Source organism: Rana temporaria, chromosome 1 (genome assembly GCF_905171775.1).
Source record: "Rana temporaria chromosome 1, aRanTem1.1, whole genome shotgun sequence".
NCBI classification, from domain to species: Eukaryota; Metazoa; Chordata; class Amphibia; order Anura; family Ranidae; genus Rana; species Rana temporaria.
This window is the reverse complement of record NC_053489.1, coordinates 49,606,402-49,630,975: the sequence shown is the minus strand read 5'-3', so window position 1 is coordinate 49,630,975 and position 24,574 is coordinate 49,606,402. Positions and strand designations below refer to the sequence as shown.

Below are 24,574 nucleotides of genomic sequence, written 5' to 3'. Positions count from 1 at the left end.
TCTGAAGTCCATCAACATTCAACACACAATGCAAGGATTTCCTTTGCAGTACTTTTTTCTTACACTAGATGTCCTCAATCTCACAGCCAGCATTATACCAACTTCCTCTGAGCCCAGGTCACCTTAGACCCCCCCCCCCCAGCCTGTGACTAAACAGTAAAAGGTGAAGCAGCTCAGTGATGATCTCATCTCACTGTCACTCTGCTCTCTCTTCCTATCAGCATGTTGTTTTTAACCGATTGGTTTAATGGGCTGATGCTTCTACTTTCATTCTGATCTCACAGTAGAGCTGGGCGATTTTCTCCCCAAAAAAATCTGCGATTTAAAAAAAAAAAAAAATTTTGATTCACGATTTTTTTTTTTTTTTTAATGGACACAGCGCCGGCCCTGAGGAGCAGCAAAGCAGGAGTTTTTAGGTGAGGCCGCGGCTTCGGCCTAGTCCACAGAGTCCGGCCTCGCGGACTAGGCCGAAGCCGCGGCTTTGCCTAAAAACTCCTGCTCGCAGCTCCTCAGGACCGTCGCGGTGTCAGCGTCGGTCCTGGTGAAAAATAAATAAATCTATTTGCTGAAAATCTGAACCTGCCCCCAGCCTGTGACTGGCCAGTGAAAGGAGAAGCAGCTCAGTGATGATCTCATCTCTCAGTCACTCTGCTCTCTCTTCCCATCAGCATTCTCATTGAACTTATTGGCTTAGTGGGCTGATGCTTCTTTTTTCACTCTGATCTCACAGCCAGCATTTTTTCAACCACTACCTCTGAGCCCAGGTCACCTTGGGGACCCGCCCTCTAGCCTGTGATTGAACAGTGAAAGGAGAAGCAGCTCAGTGATGATCTCATCTCTCTGTTACTCTGTTCTCTTTTCCTATCAGTATGCTCCTTGAACCGATTGGCTCAGTGGGCTGCTGCGTCTTCTTTCACTCTGATCTCACAGCCAGCATTATTCAACCCCCTTCCTCTGAGCCCAGGTCATTATAAACCTGATCCCAGCCTGTGACTGGCCAGTGAAAGGAGATGCAGCTCAGTGATGATCTCATCTCTCGGTCACTCTGCTCTCTTTTCCTATCAGTATGCTCCTTGAACCGATTGGCTCAGTGGGCTGCTGCGTCATCTTTCACTCTGATCTCACAGCCAGCATTATTCAACCCCCTTCCTCTGAGCCCAGGTCATTATAAACCTGATCCCAGCCTGTGACTGGCCAGTGAAAGGAGAAGCAGATCAGTGATAATCCATTCTTTCGGTCAGTTAGCATTCTCATTGAACTGATTGGCTCAGTGGGTAGGGTGACCATGTGTCCCGGATTGCATTTTGCTGGTCTGTCCCGGGCACCTTCATTCCAGGACAGTACAGTGTCCTGAAATGAAACTGACACAGCCCCCTCCCCCCCCCCCCCCCGGGCCAATCTTATGCCCCCAAAAAAGGGCGCCACATCACCACTTTACTCACTGACAGTACTTGTCCTGGCCGGGAATGCCTGGAGGAGCACAGTCCCCGCCCCCTGCTTGTGATTGGAGAAATCATAAATACCGCCTCTTGTGTCCAATCACTGTGCTGTGATTCGTTACAGCACAAGCTGATTTTTGGGAAGGGACGGTGTCCCTGAATGGTAGTTTGGAAATGTGGTCACCCTATCAGTGGGTTAAGGCTTCTTTTTTCACTCTGATTTTACAGCCAGCATTATTCAACCTCATCCACTAGCCTGTGATTGAACAGTGAAAGGAGAAGCAGCTCAGTAATGCTCTCATCTCTCTGTCACCCTGTTCTCTCTTCCTATCAGCATGTTCCTTGAACTGATTGGCTTAGCGGGCTGCTGCTTTTTCAGGTCATTCTGAACCCACCCCAGCCTGTGACTGGCCAGTGAAAGGAGAAGCAGCACAGTGATGATCTCATCTTTGGGTTAATCTGCTCTCTTCTCCTAGCAGCATGATTTTTGAACTGTGTGCTGCTTCTTCCTTTCCCACTCTGGGCTCTGCTGTACATGGGCTGATACAAGGTAGAAGGCAAAACACTAATAGGTAGATTCAGGTAGATAGGACTAAAGTTACGGCGGCGTAGCTTAGCGTGTTCAGGCTACGCCGCCGTAAGTTAGGTAGGCAAGTACATGATTCTCAATGTACTTGCCTGCTAATATACGGCGGCGTAGCCTAAAGCGGGCGGGCGTAAGGGTGCCGAATTCAAATTTGTTGGAGGGGGGCGTGTTTTATGGTAATGAGGCTTGACCTCACGTTTTTTACTTTTAACTGCGCATGCGCCGGGCGCCTACATTTCCCAGTGTGCATTGCGGCTAAGTACGCGCACGGGCCTATTGATTTCAACGTGGACGTAACTCTTGATTCGCGGACGACTTACGCAAACGATGTAAAAAATTCGAATCTCGCGGCGGGAGCGGCGGCCATACTTTAACATTGTTATTCCACCTAATAGATGGAATAACTTTAGGCCTGCTAATGCCTTACGGAAACGGCGTAAATCGACTGCGGCGGCCGGGCGTACGTTCGTGAATCGGCGTATCAACACATTTACATATCCTACGCCGACCGCAATGGAAGCGCCACCTAGCGGCCATCCAAAATATTGCAATCTAAGATAGGACGGCGCAAGCCGTCGTATCTTAGATATGTTTAAGCGTATCTCTGTTTGAGCATACGCTTAAACATAAGTCGGCGTAGATTCTGACTCTACCTGAATCTACCTATAATTGTACTAATGATGCATTAGTTATTACATAGCTGCATGAACTTGTGTTTTTTATATCTGCCTGCAGTTCAGCATTAAACACTCGAAAAATGCCATACACGTGGATTATAAATAAATACCACGTGCCACATGAACCCCCCCCCCCCCATTCATTATGACTTCTACCCACCATGCAGGGCACATTAAACCTCCCAGCTTATAGGCCGTCCACAAAGTACAGAGCTCCTCTGAATTACACATAAGTAGTGGCTTCTGCAATGAATAGCTCACATGGAATGTCTCCCGAGGTTTTCTACTAATGCACACAATCTACCGCAGTCATTTTCACTGTGACCAATACAATCTGCATTTCTCATCATCACACATAACGAGCGCACAAAAAACAAAACGCCTTAACAAAAGGCTGACCCCCGGCTTCTGCAGCCCACACCGGAGAGAGCGATTCCAGCCTCCGCGCCGCGGGCTCACGTTTACCAGATGCAAGCGGAGATCCTGAACGAACGTTCGCACGTGATAGGGCAAGGTGCGGCGTGGTGATAACAATCATCCAAGACAAATATTAAAGGGTTGTACGTCTGAGCCAAATATAAAAGAAACAATCTCCACATACATGCACATTTCCCCAGATAAAAATGCTGTACAATATTGAAAAATATTTGTTGATCCTGCCAGAAATCCAGGGAACTTGTAACTTCCTGTTGTATGGTGACAACCAGGGCTGTTTTCAGCAGGAATGTGGGGGAACGCAGTTCCAGCATCTCCTGGACTAACTGTATGTAATGGCAAGGGGTGCTGGGGTGTACTGAAGGGTCTATTGATGCAGGCTGCTGGAGGATCTATTGTTCCTGGAGATCTATTTTTGCATGGCGGTCTATTGTTGCTGGGGAGTTCTATTACTGTTGCCGGTGTGGGTCTATTGTTGTGGGGGGTGGGCTTATGTTGCAGGGGGTCAATTGTTGCTGCAAGAGATCTACTGATGGGGGGTGGGTCTATTGTTGCTGGCTGCTTGGGGATCCATTGTTGCTGGACGGCATCTATTTTTGCATGGCAGTCTATTGTCGCTGGAACGTCTTTTGTTGCGGGTGGGGGATCTATTATTGCTGGTTGGGCTTCTGTTGCTGGGGGTCAATTATTCCTGGAAGGGATCTACTGTTGAGGGAAGGGTCTATTGTTGCGGTCTGCTGGAGAGCCTATTGATGCTGGGCTGGTCTATTGTTGTTGGGGTCCATTGCTGCTGGCTGCGGGGATCTACTTTACTGCTTTTCTTGTTATTATTTAAAAAATTCCATACAAAATTATACTTGGTTCTGTATTCTCTAAAAGTGGTGGTACTGGGAGCTGGAACTAAGAAATTGTGGTAGGGGGTGGAACCAAGAGATTATGCTCGGACATGGGTGGAACCAAGAAATTGTGCTCTGGGGTGGAACCGAAAGATTGTGCCAGGGATGGACTGGCCATTGGGACTACAGGGAGTTTCCCGGTGGGCCGATAGCTCAGTGGGCCAGCTTCAGTGACAGCGGACCGCCGCCCCCCCCCCCTCCGCTCCTCTGTCTCTCCCTCCCCGCAGCGCTCAACTGGGGGGAGCAGAGAAGCAGGGGGGACAACAGAGGAGCATGGGGGAGGGGACAGAAAGCTGACTCAACAGCTATGGCCTGGGAGTTTCTCACTTCTGCCTAATCTTGTCCCATAAGGGGGGGGGCACCAAACTGATTCTTTGCCCCGGGTAAAATAATGTCTAGCTTCCCCACTGGTACTGCCTATAAGTGTACCAGTACCAGCCGTTCTACTCTAATAAAGTAGAATGGCTAGTGAAGGGGAAGAGGGGGCTTGGGTGGCCGGGGGGGGGGGGGTGCGGGAGTTGTCCGGCCGCCATGGGAGAGACCTGTCAAAGTGGGCCAGTCTGGATGAAGTCCAGGGCCAAATTTTTGTCCCAGTCCAGCCCTGGATTGTGCTCAGAGGCACAACTAAAGTCCCCCCCCCTCTTCCATTTCTTTGAAACACAGTTGCATACTTTTAGGGGATGGTGCCTCTGTAGGAGTATTTGTTATTCCAAGTTTACACCAACCCCTACACACCCCCCCATTTCACAAAAATCCTCAGCCACCCCATTTCACAAAAGACCTCAGCCCCCCCCCCCCCATTTAAATACGAATCCTCAGTCCCCCAGCATCCCTTCCTTCACATCAGAGTCCTCAGCCCTTCACCTTCACATTATAGCCCAAAACCATCTTATGCGCCCCATTGAAACACATAACATGGGGTGCAAAAACGATTGTATGCAGTGTGGCACCCCTGACGGACCCAGAAGGCACCCCAGTACAGTTGAGAAATAAGCCATTATATAGGAGTCAGAGATATGCGGTAGGAGACACGGCCATCCATCCTGACACTTCTGGAAGTGTCAAATGCTAGAGGCCTGAACGGAGGAAAGGTAGGAGGGCACGGGTCACTGGAGAAAACGGTATAAGCCCATGAACCTTCCTTGTTTTAGAGGATTACATTTTAAAAAGCATATCCGTCCCAATAAATTAGGGGTGCCCAACCTTTCGAAGGCCAGGGGCCACTTAAGCGACTTAGTAATTAGTTGTGGGCCACCATCGCGTGAAAGGGGACTAAGGCTGCTTTTACACTGATGGTCTGCAGTCTACCCACACCGTGGGTGTGGCGCAGTGTACCTGCGGTTTTCCCACCGGTTAGCTGCACTTTGCCATAGATGTCTATTATAGTCTGTAGGTGTGCTGCACTTTCTGAAAAGCCTCTTGCTTCCTCTTCCATTCACAAAACTGAAGCTCTGGGATAGCAGGTCGGCAACCTGCAATATGGGCTTGCCAACCAGCCATTCTAGAGCAGGTGGTCGCGGGCCACATCAGAGGGCTCCGCGGGCCACATGTGCCCCCCGGGCCACTGGTTGGGCACCCCTGCAATAAATGGTCTATAAAGATTGAGGCTTCAGTTGGGGGCTGCGGGGAAAGAGTAAACATGGGACCCTGGAAACACCCGTCAAACTAAATACTAGGAACACACAATCTGTCTCCTCTCCCCTGACAGAACGTGGGTTTGTGTGTTTACACACACACACACACACACACAGATCCCCGTTCCTGCTCTGTCAGGAGTCATTGCGGGTGGCCATTGCTGCCGCCGGGCACGCGCATCATCTCCTCGGTTACGCGGCGGCGAGCTTGTGCCCGCCCCCCCCCCCCATACACCTTCACAACACCCTACAGAAAATGAGTTTGATGGACGTTGAAATTGTATCCATCACTCGCCTTACCCGCTCACCCACAGCTGGCATAGGTACTGGATGGCACCACCATGCTTTTATAGGAAAATAAGGATCTTCACCAGCACACCTTGGACTGGTGATAATCTTGGCATTTAGATCATGCATCCAAGGACATTTCAGGACCCTTTATCAAGGCAAGGTGCCAAGGTCTGAAACATTGTCCTATGATGCCTGTTGATGTTAGAAAAGCATAAGATTATCATCACTAGACCAAGGTGTGCTGGTGAGGATCCATATTTTCCTATGATGGACACGTCTACACACAGGGGCACCACAAGTTGCCATTTCGGTACACTGCAGTCCAGCTCATACTTCATGTCCCCGTGTTGAAGATCCCCCTAAGCACTTGACAGCATACCAGCATTGTCACTCCCAGAAACACTCAGGGGGTCCTCATCACAGCGACAGAATAATGAGCTGAACTGCGTTGTGCCAAAATGACAGCACGTGGCGCCCCTACGAGACTGAACTCAACCCGAAAAGACAAAGAAAAGGCAGACTCACAATGCACTACGGGGAACCTCCTGGCTCCACTCTCCTCCATCCAATATTCCGTCTTCCAGCAGACAAAGCCGACCGCCGCCACAAACTTACCATTCACAACGCCCCCTCTCTCTCCCCCTCTCTCCCGCTCGCTCTTCTCTTTTTTGTTTCAGCAGCTCAAACAAACCTCATGTGCCACTTAATTTACCAATCAATTTCCTACTCTGACTGTGCATTTTTTATTTTTATTTTTTTATCCCTCTGCATTCACCTACACATCGTTTTATGAGACGGTTGCCATGGTAACTGGTCCTCCAATTATTTATGTTGTACAGCTACATAGGAGGGAATGCATACCTTTACACATAGATAATTTATATTGCTGTATATATTGTGTGCGGCCAAAACAAACAAAAAAACTGAACAGCAATAATAATTAAATTGAAAACAAAAACCTGTGTATATTTTAACATGAAAAGGAGCATATAAAAACGAAATTAAATAAACAGCTTCTGATCAGGCCAGTCGTCTAGATCTGCAGTTTTTTTCTGCTTACTAACAGCGGCGTGATTTTTTATTTTTATTTTTCTACAGACAACTAATGGATTCATGATTTTTTTATGCTGCTTAAGAAGCATCTTTTTTATTTAAAATATATGACTATGGGCCAGATTCTCTAAGATTCGGCGTTGGCGTAGTGTAAGCCATTTACACCACGCCACCGCAACTTACTGGAGCAAGTGCCGTATTCTCCAAGCACTTGCTCCGTAATTTGCGGCGGCGTAGTGTAAATGGCCCGGCGTATGGCCGCGTAATTCAAAGGGGGCGGCTTGTATTCAAATTAAGCGCGCATGCGCCAGGCGGAAAAAGAGCCCAGTGCGTATGCTCCAGCTCACGACGGAAAACGTCAATGACACTCACGTCGGCGTCATTGACGTTTTCCGTAAAGTCGTATTCGCGGACGACTTAGTAAAACGACGTAACCGACAGAAAAAGACGATGCGGACCCGACGCCATACTTAACATGGCATACGGCGGACTGGCGTAAGGTCACCACTCATATAGCAGGGGTAACCTTACGCTTACGGAAACGACGACTATGTGGCGCAAATTTGTTCGGGAATCTACGTATCAGGCTCATTTGCATAGTCAAATGAGAACTGAACGTACACGCTACCTAGTGGCCAGCGTCGAATTACATCTAAGATCCGACGGTGTAAGTGACTTACACCTGTCGGATCTTGGCCGTATCTATGCGAAAATGATTCTAGGAATCACTCGCATAGATACCCGGGGCCAAAAACAGAGATACGACTGTGTTTCCTGAGATACACCGTCGTAACTCTTTTGAGAATCTGGCCCTATATTATTATTTAACCACTTCAGGCACCGGAAGAATTTACCCCCTTCCAGACCGGCCCATTTTTTGCGATACGGCACTGCGTCGCTTTAACTGACAATTGCGCGGTCGTGCGACGCTGTGCCCAAACAAAATTGACGTCCTTTTTTTGCCCACAAATAGAGATTTCTATTGGTGGTATTTGATCATCTCTGTGGTTTTTATTTTTTGTGCTATAAACAAAAATAGAGGAACAATTAAAAAAAAAATAAAAAAAAAATATTTTTTTACTTTTGCTATAATAAATATCCATTTTTTTCCCCTCAGTTTAGGCCAATATGTATTCTTCTACGTATTTTTTTGGGGGGAAAAAAAAAAATGGCATATATTAATTGCTTTGCGCAAAAGTTATAGCGCCTACAAAATAGGTTATTGATTTATGCCAATTTTTTTTATTTATTTTTTTACTAGTAATGGCAGTGATCTACGATTTTTATCGGGACTGCGACATTGGGGCGGACAGATCAGACACTTTTTTGAAACCATTGACATGTATATAGCGATCAGTGATAGAAATAGCCACTGATTACTGCATAAATGACACTGGCAAAAAAAAGTTAACATTAGGGGGCGATCAAGGGGTTAAATGTGTTCCCTCACTGTGGGTTCTAACTGTGGGGGAGGGGTGGGACTGACTGAGGAAGGCGACCGATCGGTGTTCCTATATACTAAGAACACATAATCTGTCTCCTCTCCCCTGACAGAACGTGGATTTTTGTGTTTACACACACAGAGATCCACGTTCCTGCTCTGTCAGGACTCAGGAATGATCGCGGTTGCCCAGTGGACATCGAGACCCCTTTTACACTGAGGCGCTATAAAGCTAAAACAGGGTTTGACAAATTTGTTTGGAATCTATGAGCCAGCTAAAGTTAGGAGCCAGAAAACGCGCCCCGTCCTGACGAGCTTGCGCGCAGAAGCGAACACATACGTGAGCAGCGCCCGCATATGTAAACGGTGTTCAAACCACACATGTGAGGTATCGGCGCGATTGGTAGAGTGAGAGCAATAATTCTAGCCCTAGACCTTCTCTGTAACTCAAAACATGCAACCTGTAGATTTTTTTAAACGTCGCCTATGAAGATTTTAAAGGGTAAAAGTTTGTCAGCATTCCACGAGCGGACGCAATTTTGAAGCGTGACATGTTGGGTATCAATTTACTCGGCGTAACATTATCTTTCATAATTTAAAAAAAAAAATGGGGATAACTTTACTGTTGTCTTATTTTTTTATAAAAAAAAGTGTAATTTTTCCCCCAAAAAGTGCGCTTGAAAGACCGCTGCGCAAATACGGCGTGACAGAAAGTATTGCAACGATCGCCATTTTATTCTCTAGGGTGTTAGGATAAAAAAATAAATATATAATGTTTGGGGGTTCTAATTAGAGGGAAGAAGATGGCAGTGAAAAATTACATTAGAATTGCTGTTTAACTTGTAATGCTTAACTTGTAATACCAACGGCCACCACCAGATGGCGCCAGCTCACACAAGGAAGAGCTGGGGACTTCACAAGGCCGCAAAGCCGCGGCCTCAATTACCGGACATCACGGGCCCCCCGAGATTGAGCGGCGGGGGAGGTGGGGGCCTAGTTCGCCACGATCCTGGGGAAAAGGCGCTCCGCGGACTAGGCCACACCTAAAACATCAGGATCGCGGCGGGCCTATGGAACAATTTTTTTTTATTTTTTTGCCCACCTTCCAAGCCAAGTCACCAGGACGCAATTTCTAGTCGCTATGGCGACCAGGATTTGTCGAGCCCTGCAAATAGCGCCTGAAAAGCGACATGAAAGAGCAGCTCCATAAACTCCAGCGTGAAACCCAGAGGGCTTTCCCATTGGAGCGGTGCGCAGACAGGAGATTAAAAAATGTCCTGCAAGCAGCATCTTTGGAGAGGTAAAGAAGTGGTGTGTACACCGCTCTTGCCCATTGAAATTAATGGACACTGCGGCCAAACCGCTGGGAAAGCGCCACTGCAGCGGCGCTTTGCGAGTGTTTTTAACCCTTTTTCAACCACTAGCGGGGGTTAAAAGCAACACGCTAGCGGCCAAATACCTCTGCAAAAATTACAGTAAAGTGCCGCTAATAATAGTGCCGTTTTACCGCCGACGCCACCTGCGCCCCAGTGTGAAAGTGGCCTAAATGCAAGTCGTTTTTTATTTCCTTCACTGTGACCATCTTATCACTAGGAAAGAAAGTAAGGGGACACGTTCCAATAGGGACATATTCTGAGAGGGACTTCACCTAAAAGGTTCAATACTCAATGATTTAAAGTCAATTCTTCAATGGAAGCAGACTTTACTTTTCCCTTAAAATACATGTATAATGATTACAAATTCAGTCAAACCAAGTCTTTCATGAAGCTTTTTTCAAGATAACCTGAGCAATAACTGCGGACCTCAGAGAATTCACAATCTAGCAAACAAATACCTCCCAGCAATCATTACTGGTGACCTCAACCCTCAGGAGTGTCTGAATGTACCGGGGCATCATCAAACACTAATCGCACCAGATGATAGCCTGCCGCGGAAGCTGGAAATAGGTTATAAAAATCAGCCCACAAATGTGACCGAACTGCAGGAAAAGCTATTACTTTATTTAAATTATCCAGACCATCTATACTTCACGTGTAAAAGCCACAAATCTAGTCATGCTTCTACAGTCAAGAAGTTCTCCGGCAAATTCCAATGAGCAGCTCTGGCGAGAGTTTCTCTCATCGGCAGGCAGGTCTCACTTCTCCCCAACTCTACTTTCCGACAACAAATGTTTGATGGGAGCTTGTTGTCAGAAATTCCGACCGAGTGGCGGCTCCATCGGATATTTGCTGGTTCTCAAATTTTCCGACCACTAAATATGTTCTCGTATATTCTGAGCGCGTGTAGACAATTCTGACGCACAAAATTCCCTGCATGCTCTGAATCAAGTACGAGACGGAAGAGGAGCTGCGGTGGCTCAACGCGATTGGCACTGCGCTGACAAGCCATTCACCTCTGTAGCTATGGGTTCGGATCCCGGTCTTGGCTACATGTGAATTGAGTTTGGTGGTCTCAGCCTGGCTCCCGGTGGGTGTGCTATGCGAGGTAAGCCTGCGCTTAGTACGCCCACCCCCCTCCCACAAAAACCACCACACTTACACGCACTCGAAATTGGGTTAACATGCACGCACTTTCACCACGCAGTCTCTAAAAAGAGAGGGGAAGGACTAACGGGGCTGGTTGAGCGGGCTAATCCTCTCACTCCCTTATAGGGAGTCCCTCTGCCCCGTTGGGCTTCAAAGAGGAGCAGGTAGGGCGGGCTGTCTGGGAGGAACCCCTCACACACCTGCCATTGCCACCTGGGGCATGGAGAAAGGTGGCAGATTGCCTCTGGGGAGGCCTGCCTACTCCCAACTCCTGCAGTCTGGCTCCTCTCTCGAGTACACGCACAAAATACACTTTAAAAAAAAAAAAGTACGTGACGGAAGCGATCGGTCTGGTAAAACTAGCGTTCGTAATGGAGATAGCACATTCGATAGCACATTCGTAACGGACTGAAAAGCACGAAGACTGAAAAGCGCAAATCGGCTCTCATCAGACTTCTACTAACACGAGATTAGCAGAAGGAGCCCAAAGGGTGGCGCACTTGGTATCGAACTTCCCTTGTATAGTGCCATGACCGCATTCTTGGCTTTTGGAATTTCCGACAACATTTATGCGACCATGTGTATGCAAGACAAGTTTGAGCCAACATACATCGGGAAAAAAATCCACGGTTTTGTTGTCAGAAAGTCAAACCGTGTGTATGCAGCATACCACTTCCAGTAGTTTGCTGATCAAAACTTCTACGAAACACCTGAAGAGGGAATGCCTCGGCTATCTATGATTTTCCCAGCACAGTGACAGCTTCCTGGTGGACTCATTTAGGTCAGCTAAGCTCATCTGGAAAAGACAAAACATCTCTAACTAAACTCCATTTAGCGCTAGATGAAGGAGTACACAGCAAGCAAAAAAAGCAAACTGGAAAAGCTTTTGCCACATCCCGAATACCCATGATCCAATACCTTTTCAAACTCTAAAGCCCTGTACACGCGATCGGTTTGTCCGCTGAAAAACGACCGATGGACTGTTTTCATCGGACAAACCGATCGTGTGTGGGCCCCATCGGTTTTATTTCCATCGGTGTAAAAAAAAATAGAACATGTTTTACATTTTTCCTATGGATAAAAAATAACGATAGAAAAATCTGATCGTCTGTGTTGAAGTCCATCGGACAAAAATCCACGCATGCTCAGAATCAAGTCGACGCATGCTCGGAAGCATTGAAACTTCATTTTTTCCAGCTCGTTGTAGTGTTGTACGTCACCGCGTTTTGGCACGATCGGATTTGAAAGTCAGATTCCATCAGATATCCAACAAAAAAATCCATCGGATTAGATTCCATCCGATCAGGTGTATAGGGCTTTATGGATATAACCCATCTATCTCCCTAGGTGACTACTGGCATCTCTCAAGTCCACCATCACTCTAGAATCATGGGAGGACAATCGCCCAGGGGTTATGGTACAATCAAAATGTTATAATGTGGCTGTAGAGGGAGAATAAAGCCATAAGTCCCACACCTTGTTGAACTATAAAGGACACCCACGAAAAACATACGTTGCTTTGTAAAGGGGTACCACCTTATTTACCAGAACTTTCCAGGAGTGAAAAGTGGGAGCCTCTTTGGACTTCCACTTTAGGGTAATAGCCTTGCATGCATAAAAAAAGTAGTAGACCAATAAGAGTCCTTAGTGCCCGATGGAAGGCCAGTGCGCCCCACAGTCCAAGTAGACAGACATCGACATTCAAAGGGATCTCAACAAATAAATCCTGTGCAAAACCTTAAAATGGATCAACTTATCCCGACAGGCCACCAGTTGGGAAAAGGGGTAGTCCCGAAAATCCTCAATAGTCAATATCAGGAGCAACTGTCATCTGGAAAAGTTTAAAAATACATTGACGCTACGGTATGGATCAACAGATTGTTGCGACATGCAGATTTCACTGGAGGTAAACTCAGTTTATGCAGCTTTTCAACATATTCTTAGTTTTGAACTGTCCAGTTCTGAAACAGGTTTTCTTTATGGTGAGTGAAGAGAATGGGGAGTATGAAGAATGAAAGAACACACTTTTAGAACCATTGCTTCTGTCAGGTTATGCCACTGACCACCAGTTCACACTAAAGCATGATCCATTGAGTTTGGCAAAGCTTGTGATCAGTGCCAGAAAATGTACCTTTACTTTGCACAGAAAAGCTGCGGTTTCCAAAGCGAGCAAAATCCTTTCTTGTATTAAAAGAGGTATGGACTCGAGAGAGATAATTTTGCCCCTGTACAAATCATTATTAAGACCTTGTCTGGAATATACAGTTACGTTTTGGGCACCAGTTCTAAAAAAGGATATCGGGGAACTGGAGAAAGTGCAGAGAAGGGCAACCAAACTGATAAGAGGCATGGAGGAGCTCAGCTATGAGGAAAGATTAGACAATTTCAAAGACATTCAGTGCATAATGAAAAAAAAAAATCTGAATTACACACCTCCACTCCACCGCTTCTACTAGCTTGGGGGGGGGGGGGGTGTTGTATTTTTTTCCATAATCTGTGCCTCTTTCTGATGATCATGTGCTGGTCGGAGCGGAGGGAATATTTCTTCAGTTTCAGGTGCATGCCCATTCCACTCCACTTCTGTTCTTCTGCCTTGGCTCAAGTCCCAGCCAGCCGCCTGCCTATCTCCTTTTTGATATGTGAATAAATATATTTTACTACATTGAACTCATTCTGTTTAATTGAGCTGCCGAAAAACCCCAATTGGGAAAACCTTCTTTGTCTCCTGCCTATCTCCTTGCCTTCCCTGGTGGAGGGATCTTACTCCGCACCCCATCCAGTAGTAGCCGGGGGCCTGGAAAGTGAGATTTGACAGGCTGTGAGGCTGGGGCGGTGATGGGCAGAGAGTCGCTGATTGCCGCCATTACTAGTAAAAAAAAAATATGTCCCCGGATTTCATTTTAAAAATCTGGTCACCTTACTCTAAGGAACATGCAAACCAATCATCCTTGGTAACAGGAATGTATAGAACCATGCATCCATAATAATACGCTTATGCAGAACCCTAGGTAACGAGCACATTTAGATCTAATCAACCATAGTAAACGTCATGCACAAATCAAGCACCACTGTACAAACCAAACACCATTCATAAAAGTCATGTACAGATCCAAGCTCCCACGGACCTGACCATATACACAGCCAAGATCCTTTCATAATAAATATTGTACAGAACAATGCACCCATGGTTATGAGCATATAAAAAAACCAGATATCAACAATATAGAGCATTTAGACAAATTAGACAAACAAGTTTAGACAAACACAAATGGTAATGAACATGTGCAGAATTAAGACCCAATTGGAGGGAACAGGTAGAAAATCCAAGCACCCTTAGTAATAGCATGTATAGAACAAAAGCACTCAAGGTAATGAGCAAGTGAAAAACCAAGGCCCAATATTGAGCAGCATGTACAGTTACCAAAACCCATGATAATGAGAACGTACAGACAGAGGCGTTGCTAGGGGGGGGTGGTCCGCACCGGGTGACACCACCCCGTTTGTTTTTTGTTTTTTTTTGCCGACATGCCCAGCCTGCCCTGTGCAATCCCAGCCTGCCCTGTACCACCCCAGCCTGCCCTGTACCACCCCAACCTGCCCTGTACCACCCCAACCTGCCCTGTACCACCCCAACCTGCCCTGTTCCACCCCAGCCTGCCCTGTGCCACCACAGCCTGCCCTGTGCCACCACAGCCTGCCCTGCACCACCCCAATTTGCCCTATGCCACCATAACTTGGCCTATACCACCCCAACCTGCCCAATGCCACCCTAAATTGACCTGTACCAACCCAACCTTTCCCATGTCATCCCAACTTGCCCTATGCCACCCTAACTTGCCCTATGCCACCCTAACTTGCCCTATGCCACCCTAACTTGCCCTATGCCACCCTAACTTGCCCTATGCCACCCTAACTTGCCCTATGCCACCCTAACTTGCCCTATGCCACCCTAACTTGCCCTATGCCACCCTAACTTGCCCTATGCCACCCTAACTTGCCCTATGCCACCCTAACTTGCACTATGCCACCCCAACCTGCCCTGTACCACCCCAACCAGCCCTGTACCACCCTAACTTGCCCTATACCACCCTAACTTGCCCTATACCACCCCAACCTGCCCTATGCAACCCTAACTTGCCCTATACCACCCCAAACTACCCTATATCACCCCAACATGCCCTATACCACCTTAACCTGTCCTATACCACCCCACTACACCAACCTGCCACTATACCACTCTATACTACCCTAACCTGCCACTATACTGCCCTATACTATCATTTACAGGGGCTGGTTTGGGGTGCGCCCCGTGCGCTGCCTGCTTGGTGCTGGGCAGCCTAGACAGAGGGGGGGTGACACCATGTTTTACCGCACCGGGTGACACCAACCCTAGTGGCGCCACTGCGTATAGATCTAAAAATCTATAGTAATGAGCACATAAAGAACTAAATTACCCATTGTAAACAGCATGCTCAAAGCAAGCACTCATTGCAATGGACAGACCCAAGCATCCATTGTAATGAGCATGTACAGATCTAAGCACCCACATTAAGGACCATGTACAGAGCCAAGCACCCATGATAACGAACATGTACAGAATAAAGCACCTGTAGTAATGAGCATATACAGTGCTAAAAATCAATGGTAAACAGCATTAAGAGAACTATTAACACTGATGGTAATAAACATGCCAAAGCAAGCTCCAGTTGTAAGGAACATGAACAAAACCAAGCACCCACAATAAGAGGCATGTACAGAACTGAGCACCAATGGTAACAAGAAGGTACAAAACCAATCGCCAATATTAGGAGCATATACAGAACCCAGTACCAATGGTAACAAACATGTATGAAGCCAAGCACCCACGATAAATGAGCATGTGCAGAACGCTAATGCCCCGTACACACGATCGGATTTTCTGTCGGAAAAACCTTGGATGGTTTTTCCGATGGAATTCCGCTAAAGCTTGGTTTGCATACACACGGTCACACAAAAGTTCTCCGAACTTTCGACCGTCAAGAACCCAGTGACGTACAACACTACGACGAGCTGAGAAAATTAAGTTCAATGCTTCCGAGCATGTGTAAAATTGTTTCCGAGCATGCGTCGGAATTGCTACAGACAATCAGATTTTGAAAATTTGAGAACCAGATCTCAATCTTTTGCTGACGGAAATTCCGACAGCAAAAGTCCGATGGAGCCTACACACGGTTGGAATTTTCGTTTAAGAGCTCACATCAGACTTTTGCTGTCGGAAATTTCCGATCGTGTGTACGGGGCTTAACAGGTGTATAAAGATCTTAACACATATGTTAATGATTATCCCTTTTCACCAAACACCTATGATAATAACCACATACAGAACCAATCACCCATGATATGAAGCATCTGCATAGCATGTACTAAATTAAGCACCGGTGGTAAGAAGCACTTACAGAACCAAGGCAATGAGCATGAACATAGCCATGGTGAATGTAAAGAATTAACAATGTTAGGGAGCATTTACTTAAAAAATAAGCAGGTACTGAATCAAGTGCACATGGTACTCAGCATTTACTTTTTTTTTTTGCATCCCTTGCAAACCATTGAGGTTTCAGTCTACAACAATTGCAGATGTTAAATTGTTACCGTTTCCAACAGTTTAGTAGACTCACTTTTCAAATAAACCTGAAACCGCTGTGGCAAAACGAGGCTCTGTCCCTATGAAATTGGAGGTAAAAGGGACACAGTTTGCATATCTGCGGACCGCAAGACTACAGAGTGTAGAGTTTAAATGGAGAAAACTGCTCTGTGGGCTAGATTCACATAGATCAGCAGATCTTTAGATCCGCGTGACCTATGTGATTTAAGATCCGCCGCCGCAAGTTTGAGAGGCAAGTGGGTAATTCACAAAACACTTACCTCCAAACTTGCGGCGGCGGATTGTAAATCCCCCAGCGGAATTCAAATTCAGTGGCTAGGGGGAGTGTAGCATTTAAATCAGGCGCGTCCCCGCGCCGATTTAAATGCGCATGCGCGAATTTTCCCGGCGTGCATTGCTCCCAATGACGTCGCTAGGACGTCATTGGTTTCGGCGTGAGCGTAACTCGCGTCCAGCGCGTTTGAGAATAGGCGTATGCAAAGGACGTAAAAAAAAAAATCGACGCGGGAACGATGGCTATACTTAACATTGGCCGCGCCTCATAGAAGCAGGGGTAAGTATACGCCGGGAAAACCGCTACGTAAACGTTGTAACACTGCGTCGGGCCCGGGTACGTTCGTGAATTGGCGTATCTCGCTGATTTACATATTTCTCAAAGTAAATCAGCAAGAATGCCCCCCGCGGCCATTTTTAAATTGCCGTTAAGATCCGACGGTGTAACACAGTTACACCTGTCGGATCTTAGGCATATCTATGCGTAACTGATTCTATGAATCAGTCGCATAGATACGACGGGCCTAAGTCAGAGATACGATGGTGTATCAGGAGATACACCGTCGTATCTCTTTGTGAATCTGGCCCTGTCAGTTTTCCCCAGGTTTTGCTAGTTTAGAATGGGCCTCTGTAGTTTGGAGATCCCTCAGAGACTTGAGTGGGACAGGATTCTCCAACCCCGGGTCCAGGTCTTCTGAATAGCCAGCAGGTTGTGTTCCCAGTTGCACACAGCCCATATAACGAGGGACTGGTCAGAACAGTGAGTGGAGGAAGGTGGAGTTGGAGCAGTGGCTGCTAGTGTCCCTGTGTGAGGATAGATGCTGTGTGAGGATAGACGCTGTGTGAGGATAGACGCTGTGTGCGGATAGACGCTGTGCGCGGATAGACGCTGTGCGCGGATAGACGCTGTGCGCGGATAGACGCTGTGCGCGGATAGACGCTGTGTGCGGATAGACGCTGTGCGCGGATAGACGCTGTGTGCGGATAGACGCTGTGTGCGGATAGACACTGTGTGCGTTGAAGGGCTTCAAAGCCGTGTGCACCCAAGACTGGGGGCCTGGAGGAGCTGGTGGTTTGAGGGACCGGTACCTATGGCAGCAGTGCTGTTGAAGAGTAGCCAGGTGGGCTGGTATTTTCATTTATCTTTGAATGTTGTTTAAACCCCTGCGTGGGATTCCTGATTGGACTTTAGTTTTGTTTTTCCTCATTTAATAATTGTGGGCTACCAGGCCCTTAACAATATATGAAAAGAAGAAATCACCGCTCCAGGATACCAATCAAGGGTCTCCCCACTGGATCCAAAGCCACGGGTGCTGGCAATGCATGGAATGATGAAAAATTAAAGGAAAACATTCTGGACAGCCGCACTCCAAAAATTAATTGCTTTTATTGTAAAATCAAACAACACACAGGATACATGCCACAGCAAACGGGGTACAAGCTGACGCATTTCACACCAAACCTTAGTGCTTAGTCATAGCTTACAACATAAAAATGGATGTCAGGTATATATACAGCTATGAGTCACATGGCAAAGAGGATAGCAATTGGAAATCCAATCGACAATCTAATTAGCAGATTACCAATTGGTATCTTGTGTGAACCTAGACAGATCCAGATCATATGGTTGAGAGAGCAAACCCACCTATACAAAATTAAGTTTAAATGAACCACAAAACACATATAGTTATCCTCATTTAAGGGATAATCCTAACATGAGAAAATAATAAAAATGAGATAAAGTAAAATGGAGCTAATGTCCATGTGTATACAATACACAGGGATTCCTGAGTGGACTTTAGTTTTGTTTTTCCTCATTTAATAAACGTGGGCTACCAGGCCCTTAACAATATATGCCTGTTTGGTGTGGACTCACTACAAGAAAAGGCATCTGCCATGAGAGCCAACTGTAACGGAATAGCCCGTGACACCGAGAGACTTCTGAAGGATGGGGGGTACTCCTGTGCCAGCTTTACTAATGACTCTTGGGTCTAGGGTCCTCCTATGTCCCTAAGGCCGGGTACACACGAACAAACATGTACGGTGAAACCGGTCCGTCGGACCGTTTTCACCGTACATGCCTGCCAGAGGGCTTCTGTACGATGGTTGTACACACCATCGTACAGAAGTCCGCGCGTAAACAATACGCGGGGCGTGTCCGCGTCGTCGCCGCGGCGATGACGCGGAGACGTGGGCGGGCCTGCCATTTAAAGGCTTCCACGCATGCGTCGAAGTCATTCGACGCATGCGAGGGACGGCGGGCGCCTGGATATGTACGGTAGGTCTGTACTGACGACTGTACATGTCCGAGCGGGCAGGATTCCAGCGGACGGTTTTAAAACACGTCCACGAATATTTGCCCGCTGGGAAAAGGCCCGGCGGGCAAATGTTTGCTGGAATTCGGCCCGCTCGCGCCTACACACGACCGAACATGTATGCTGAAACTGGCCCGCGGACCAGTTTCAGCATACATGTTTGGTCGTGTGTACGGGGCCTTAGAGTCATAGGATGACTGAGAACTGATATCTCAGATTACATGAGATGGGACATTAATGATAATTCATGTATTACAGGATATCTTGGAGTATTACAGTTTGGTTAATTCTGTCCACAACAGGTCAATAAGAGAATGTCTCCTTCAATGCTTAACATACTGTTGAGATGTTAATTAAGTCCCCCTGGCTGTAGTTGGGGCTTGCTGCGATTGCATTCTGTGTCCATTGTGCTAATTACGTCTGCTTCTAAGGTCTTTTCATTGTGTATGCTAATGACACTGTATTGTGTGGAAGTTCTATTGACGATAGATATGTGTTGGCAGTCTGAAACATCAGATGTCTGACTGCTCAGGTGTAGTGGATTAGCATGCCAATTATGTTTGGTAAAGGAATGTGTTTTGTGTGACAGGTGGGGATCACTTATCAGGACTGTCTGGATAATAATTAGTAATTGGCCAATCTAAATGTGTATTGAAGCCCCATTGTGTGATGTTGGGGGTGGAGAGTTTCATTGTCCCTGTAACTACTGTAGCATGCTTGTAACTGTATAAAAACCTGAGAGCTAACCATTAAAGCATTCATTCGTTTGAAACCAGAAAGAGCTGTATGTCTTGTCCTTCTGGGGAATGGAATGGGTCCTGTCGGCTGGATTGTCGGATAAGCTGTCGTGGGGCGATGGAATGGAATATCGTGAGTGAGTGAGAAACTTATATAGCGCAAACAAATGCGAACTTAATCGCCTCAAGGCGCTGGCATACAGAGTTGTACAGGTCTTCAGAAGAGGTGGGTCTTCAGTTTTTTCCTAAAAACCCGATGGTTTTCTTCCAAGCGGATAGTCGTGGGTAGAGCATTCCAGAGCCGTGGTCCTTGGACCGAGAATCTACGTTCTCCCTTAGATTTGTAGCGAGATTTGGGGATTTGGAGAAGGTTTTGGTTGGTTGATCGGAGCATGCGCTGGGTGACGTAGGGTTTTATTTTCTCGCTTAAGTATTGAGGAGCTTTACCCTGTATACATTTGTGGGTGAGGCAGAGAGTCTTGAATGTCACCCGGTCCTGTATGGGCAGCCAGTGGAGGGACCTCAAGGCCGGGGAGTGAACGGTGTTAACCCCTGACCGTTCCACCAACAATTCCCTATGCTACATCGCGCAATGGCTTAGTGCAGTGGTCTCCAAACTGCAGCCTGCAGGCCTGATGCGACCCTTTGCTTGCCTTTATCGGCCCTTGGGCTACTATTCCTTCCACTGATACGAGGCACCATTCCTCCTGCAGAAGACATAACGCACCACTCCTTTCACCGACACCCAACAGTGGGGCACGATTCCTCCCACAGACACCAATAAAACCCACTGGCCACAATCTGGCCCCTCTAAAGTCTAAAGGACAGTAAACATGTCATTTGTTTGGAAAGCTTGGAGACCCCTGGCTTAGTGGTTTTCTCCCACAATCCAAAAACTGGCATCCCAGTATGTTTCAAGTACAACTAGCACTATAGTTTGAATGAGTGCCTGTAGGAGTGTGAAAAGGACACTAGAATGCAAGCTCTCTTGGGAGCAGAATGGTGGCAATGATACATGGGCAGTGCAGAATAAAAATAGTAGCCTTAAAGAAGGATGAACAACTGCAGCCTCCTGAACCCTCTTGGCCAAATCTCAGGCCATATGGACAAAGCTTTGGCACATCTTGCTAGTGCCAAAGATGGTCTCCCCCTTCCTACCTCCAGCACTTTCCTATTCCAGTGAGGCTGCTCATCACAATGAGGGATCAATGGGCATATGTGCAGGTTAGTTTCAAGCTCTAACACTATGTTGGTCATTTGCCTGTCAAAATGGCCCAGCAGCTGGTGATGTCAGGAAGGATTTGGGAGGCTGCTGGTATGCGCACATCACGGCGTCTGCACTTGCACTCTATACCTGCAGCAGTTTGCGCTCTTCCCTTTCAGAGACAGGGTCCCTTTAAACAATCAGAGGCCCACAGGAACATTCATTTTGTTACATAACCAACACCAGTCACTAACGTGAACACTCAAAATTGTTAGCAGTATAAAAATAAACACGGATGAAAGAATCATAGACTTCAGGCCTATTTTTGTCCGTATAGGCCTTTATTCCTATAAAAGCTCCATGAAGAGGAGGCCTTCACATCACCTAGCAACATGCTCTCAATATGTTTGTATATGCGCAGGACGTGGAGGAGGTTATCACAAGTTACGTCTTTCTATACAAGAATTACGGAAGGGGAGGGAATCTTGTAATGGCTGTCTGTGTCATCACAGTCACAAAGGCAATCTTTCTGAGAAAATAAAGGAAAAGGACCTTGTATGTACAGTAGTTTCCTTTGCAACAGAGCAAATGATACACTGCATGCAATTGTAGGATAAGAGATGGCTGTAAAAGCAACAAGGATCTTCTAAATCAGGGGTGCCCAACCAGTGGCCCAGGGGCAACATGTGGCCCGCGAAGCCCTCTGATGTGGCCCGTGACCTCCTGCTCTGGGATGGAAATATAAAATAGAATAGAATACTGTTTAAAGGTAAGTTTATTACTAAAATCACAGTGTATATATGGGCATATCTGTTCTTCAGTGGTTACTGGGCTGCTTTCAAACTGATCCACAGGTACAGAGAAGTGCATCTGTGGGTTACCTGCACGGAGCCATAGACTTCTATTACCTGCGAGTCTGGTGTGCTGAGAGTAGAGTGGGCTCTATAGAGCCGTGTGGGCTGCAATCCACCCGCTCCACTCATTGTGGCCCGCGACCAGTTATCAAGTCACCTAAGTGCCCTTGCTCTTCAAAAGGTTGGGCACCCCTGTTCTAAATGAACAGGAACCATGATTAGTACTTCTGTAAGCTTCGACCTTGGAATGAGCAGAGATGCTCCTCAAAAAATACATTCAACTTCAAAACTTCCTTCAACATACAGAAATGTATCCAAGTAACTTAGACAGCAATCCAAAAAGTATGACTACAGGTGACTGGATTGGCTATTGCCACCTAAACACAATCCAGGGGTGTACACACGAGGGGAGATTTACTAAAACTGGAGTATACAAAATCTGGTGCAGCTCTGCAAAGAAACCAATCAGCTTCCAGGTTTTTTTGTTAAAGCTTCATTGAACTAGCTGAAGTTAGAAGCTGATTGGCTACCGTGCACAGTTGCACCAGATTCTGAGTTCTCCAGTTTTATTAAATCTCCTTCCACCATTTGGGCAGACCGTACAGAGCCTGTAGGCATTGAAACTTCAATGCCCAGCGCAACACCCCAGCCAGGACCATCTCTTTTCACACGTTTTATTTGTTTTACTGCTTTTAAACTGGCTTGTGACAGTGTGTAAATAATCCTTTATGGCATGACTAACAAATTCAGTTTGGAGTGCACAATTAAACGTAATAGTTTATAAAAGGACACAACAGCCTTTTATTTACAAAAGGGTAAACAAGTCAATAAAATCCATGAAGATGCCAAAACCACTAGGGTTGTCCCGATACCGATACTAGTATCAGTATCGGGACCGATTCCGAGTATTTGCCGGAGTACTTGTACTCCCGCAAATGCCCCCGATGCCTCATCCGATACTCGCCCCCCGCCGCCGCAGCCGCTTGGTTAATACGGGCGGGGAACATTACAGCTTTCATTTGAATAGCTGTAGTGTTTCCCGCCGCGCCGCGTATAGACACTCCCCCTTGCTCGGGTGAACTGTCCAATCACGAGCAAGGGGGAGTGTCTATACGCAGCGCGGCGTGAAACACTACAGCTATTCAAATTAAAGCTGCAATGTTCCCCACCCATATTAACCAAGTGGCGGCGCGGCAGCATGTAGGTAAGGGGGACATGGCAGCATGTAGGTAAGGGGGACATGGCAGCATGTAGGTAAGGGGGACATGGCAGCATGTAGGTAAGGGGGACATGGCAGCATATATGGGGGGGACATGGCTGCATATATGGGGGGGACATGGCTGCATATATATGGGGGGGACATGGCTGCATATATATGGGGGGGCATGGCTGCATATATATGGGGGGGACATGGCTGCATATATATGGGGGGGGCATGGCTGCATATATATGGGGGGGACATGGCTGCATATATATGGGGGGGACATGGCTGCATATATATGGGGGGGGACATGGCTGCATATATATGGGGGGGGACATGGCTGCATATATATGGGGGGGACATGGCTGCATATATGGGGGGGACATGGCTGCATATATGGGGGGGACATGGCTGCATATATGGGGGGGACATGGCTGCATATATGGGGGGGACATGGCTGCATATATGGGGGGGACATGGCTGCATATATGGGGGGGACATGGCTGCATATATGGGGGGGACATGGCTGCATCTGTGGGGGGGACATGGCTGCATCTGTGGGGGGGACATGGCTGCATCTGTGGGGGGGACATGGCTGCATCTGTGGGGGGGACATGGCTGCATCTGTGGGGGGGACATGGCTGCATCTGTGGGGGGGACATGGCTGCATCTGTGGGGGGGACATGGCTGCATCTGTGGGGGGGACATGGCTGCATCTGTGGGGGGGACATGGCTGCATCTGTGGGGGGGGACATGGCTGCATCTGTGGGGGGGGACATGGCTGCATCTGTGGGGGGGGACATGGCTGCATCTGTGGGGGGGCATGGCTGCATTTGTGGGGGGGCATGGCAGCATTTGGGGACACATTTAAAAAAAAAGTATCGGTATTCGGGATCGGCGAGTACTTGAAAAAAAGTATCGGTACTTGTACTCAGTCCTAAAAAAGTGGTATCGGGACAACCCTAAAAACCACCAATGAAATACTTACCAGGGTGAAACACCATAACACCAGATGGGCTCCTCATTTTGAAACAGTCCAAATTATTCCAATGATCCCCATAGGCCCCTCTATTTGCCAAGCTACTCATATTTGTTTTGTCATGCCCAACTTATAGCCTTTTTCAGTGAAGGAAGATGGGCAGAAGAATCTTCCCATTTTGCCCAAACCTTCGGAAATGAAGTCCCAGCTTACCCTTGCATCTACGCCCTGTCTACCTGACCACTAGTAAGGTAAGACTTTACTCTGACTTCAGGCCCATACACACGAGCAGACTTTTTGACAACAAATGTCCGACAGACCTGTTTGATCAGACAATCCGACCGTGTGTACGCTCCATCCGACAAACTTTTTCGCTTCTTCATCGGACAAATG

At 47.2% G+C, this 24,574-nt stretch overlaps 1 protein-coding gene across 18 annotated transcripts in view; it reads right to left on the bottom strand.

Moving 5' to 3' along the window:
• The window catches only part of NEDD4L (NEDD4 like E3 ubiquitin protein ligase), a 615,111-nt gene that overhangs the window by 163,079 nt on the left and 427,458 nt on the right, over window positions 1–24,574 (bottom strand). The window contains exon 1 of one of the 18 annotated variants that reach the window (XM_040337680.1): window positions 6,484–6,565. The exons of the other annotated variants lie outside the window; for them this stretch is intronic. The gene's annotated coding sequence lies outside the window, so the exon portion shown is untranslated. Of the gene's footprint in view, window positions 1–6,483; window positions 6,566–24,574 lie in introns of those variants that run through there. 18 annotated transcript variants of the gene reach the window in all.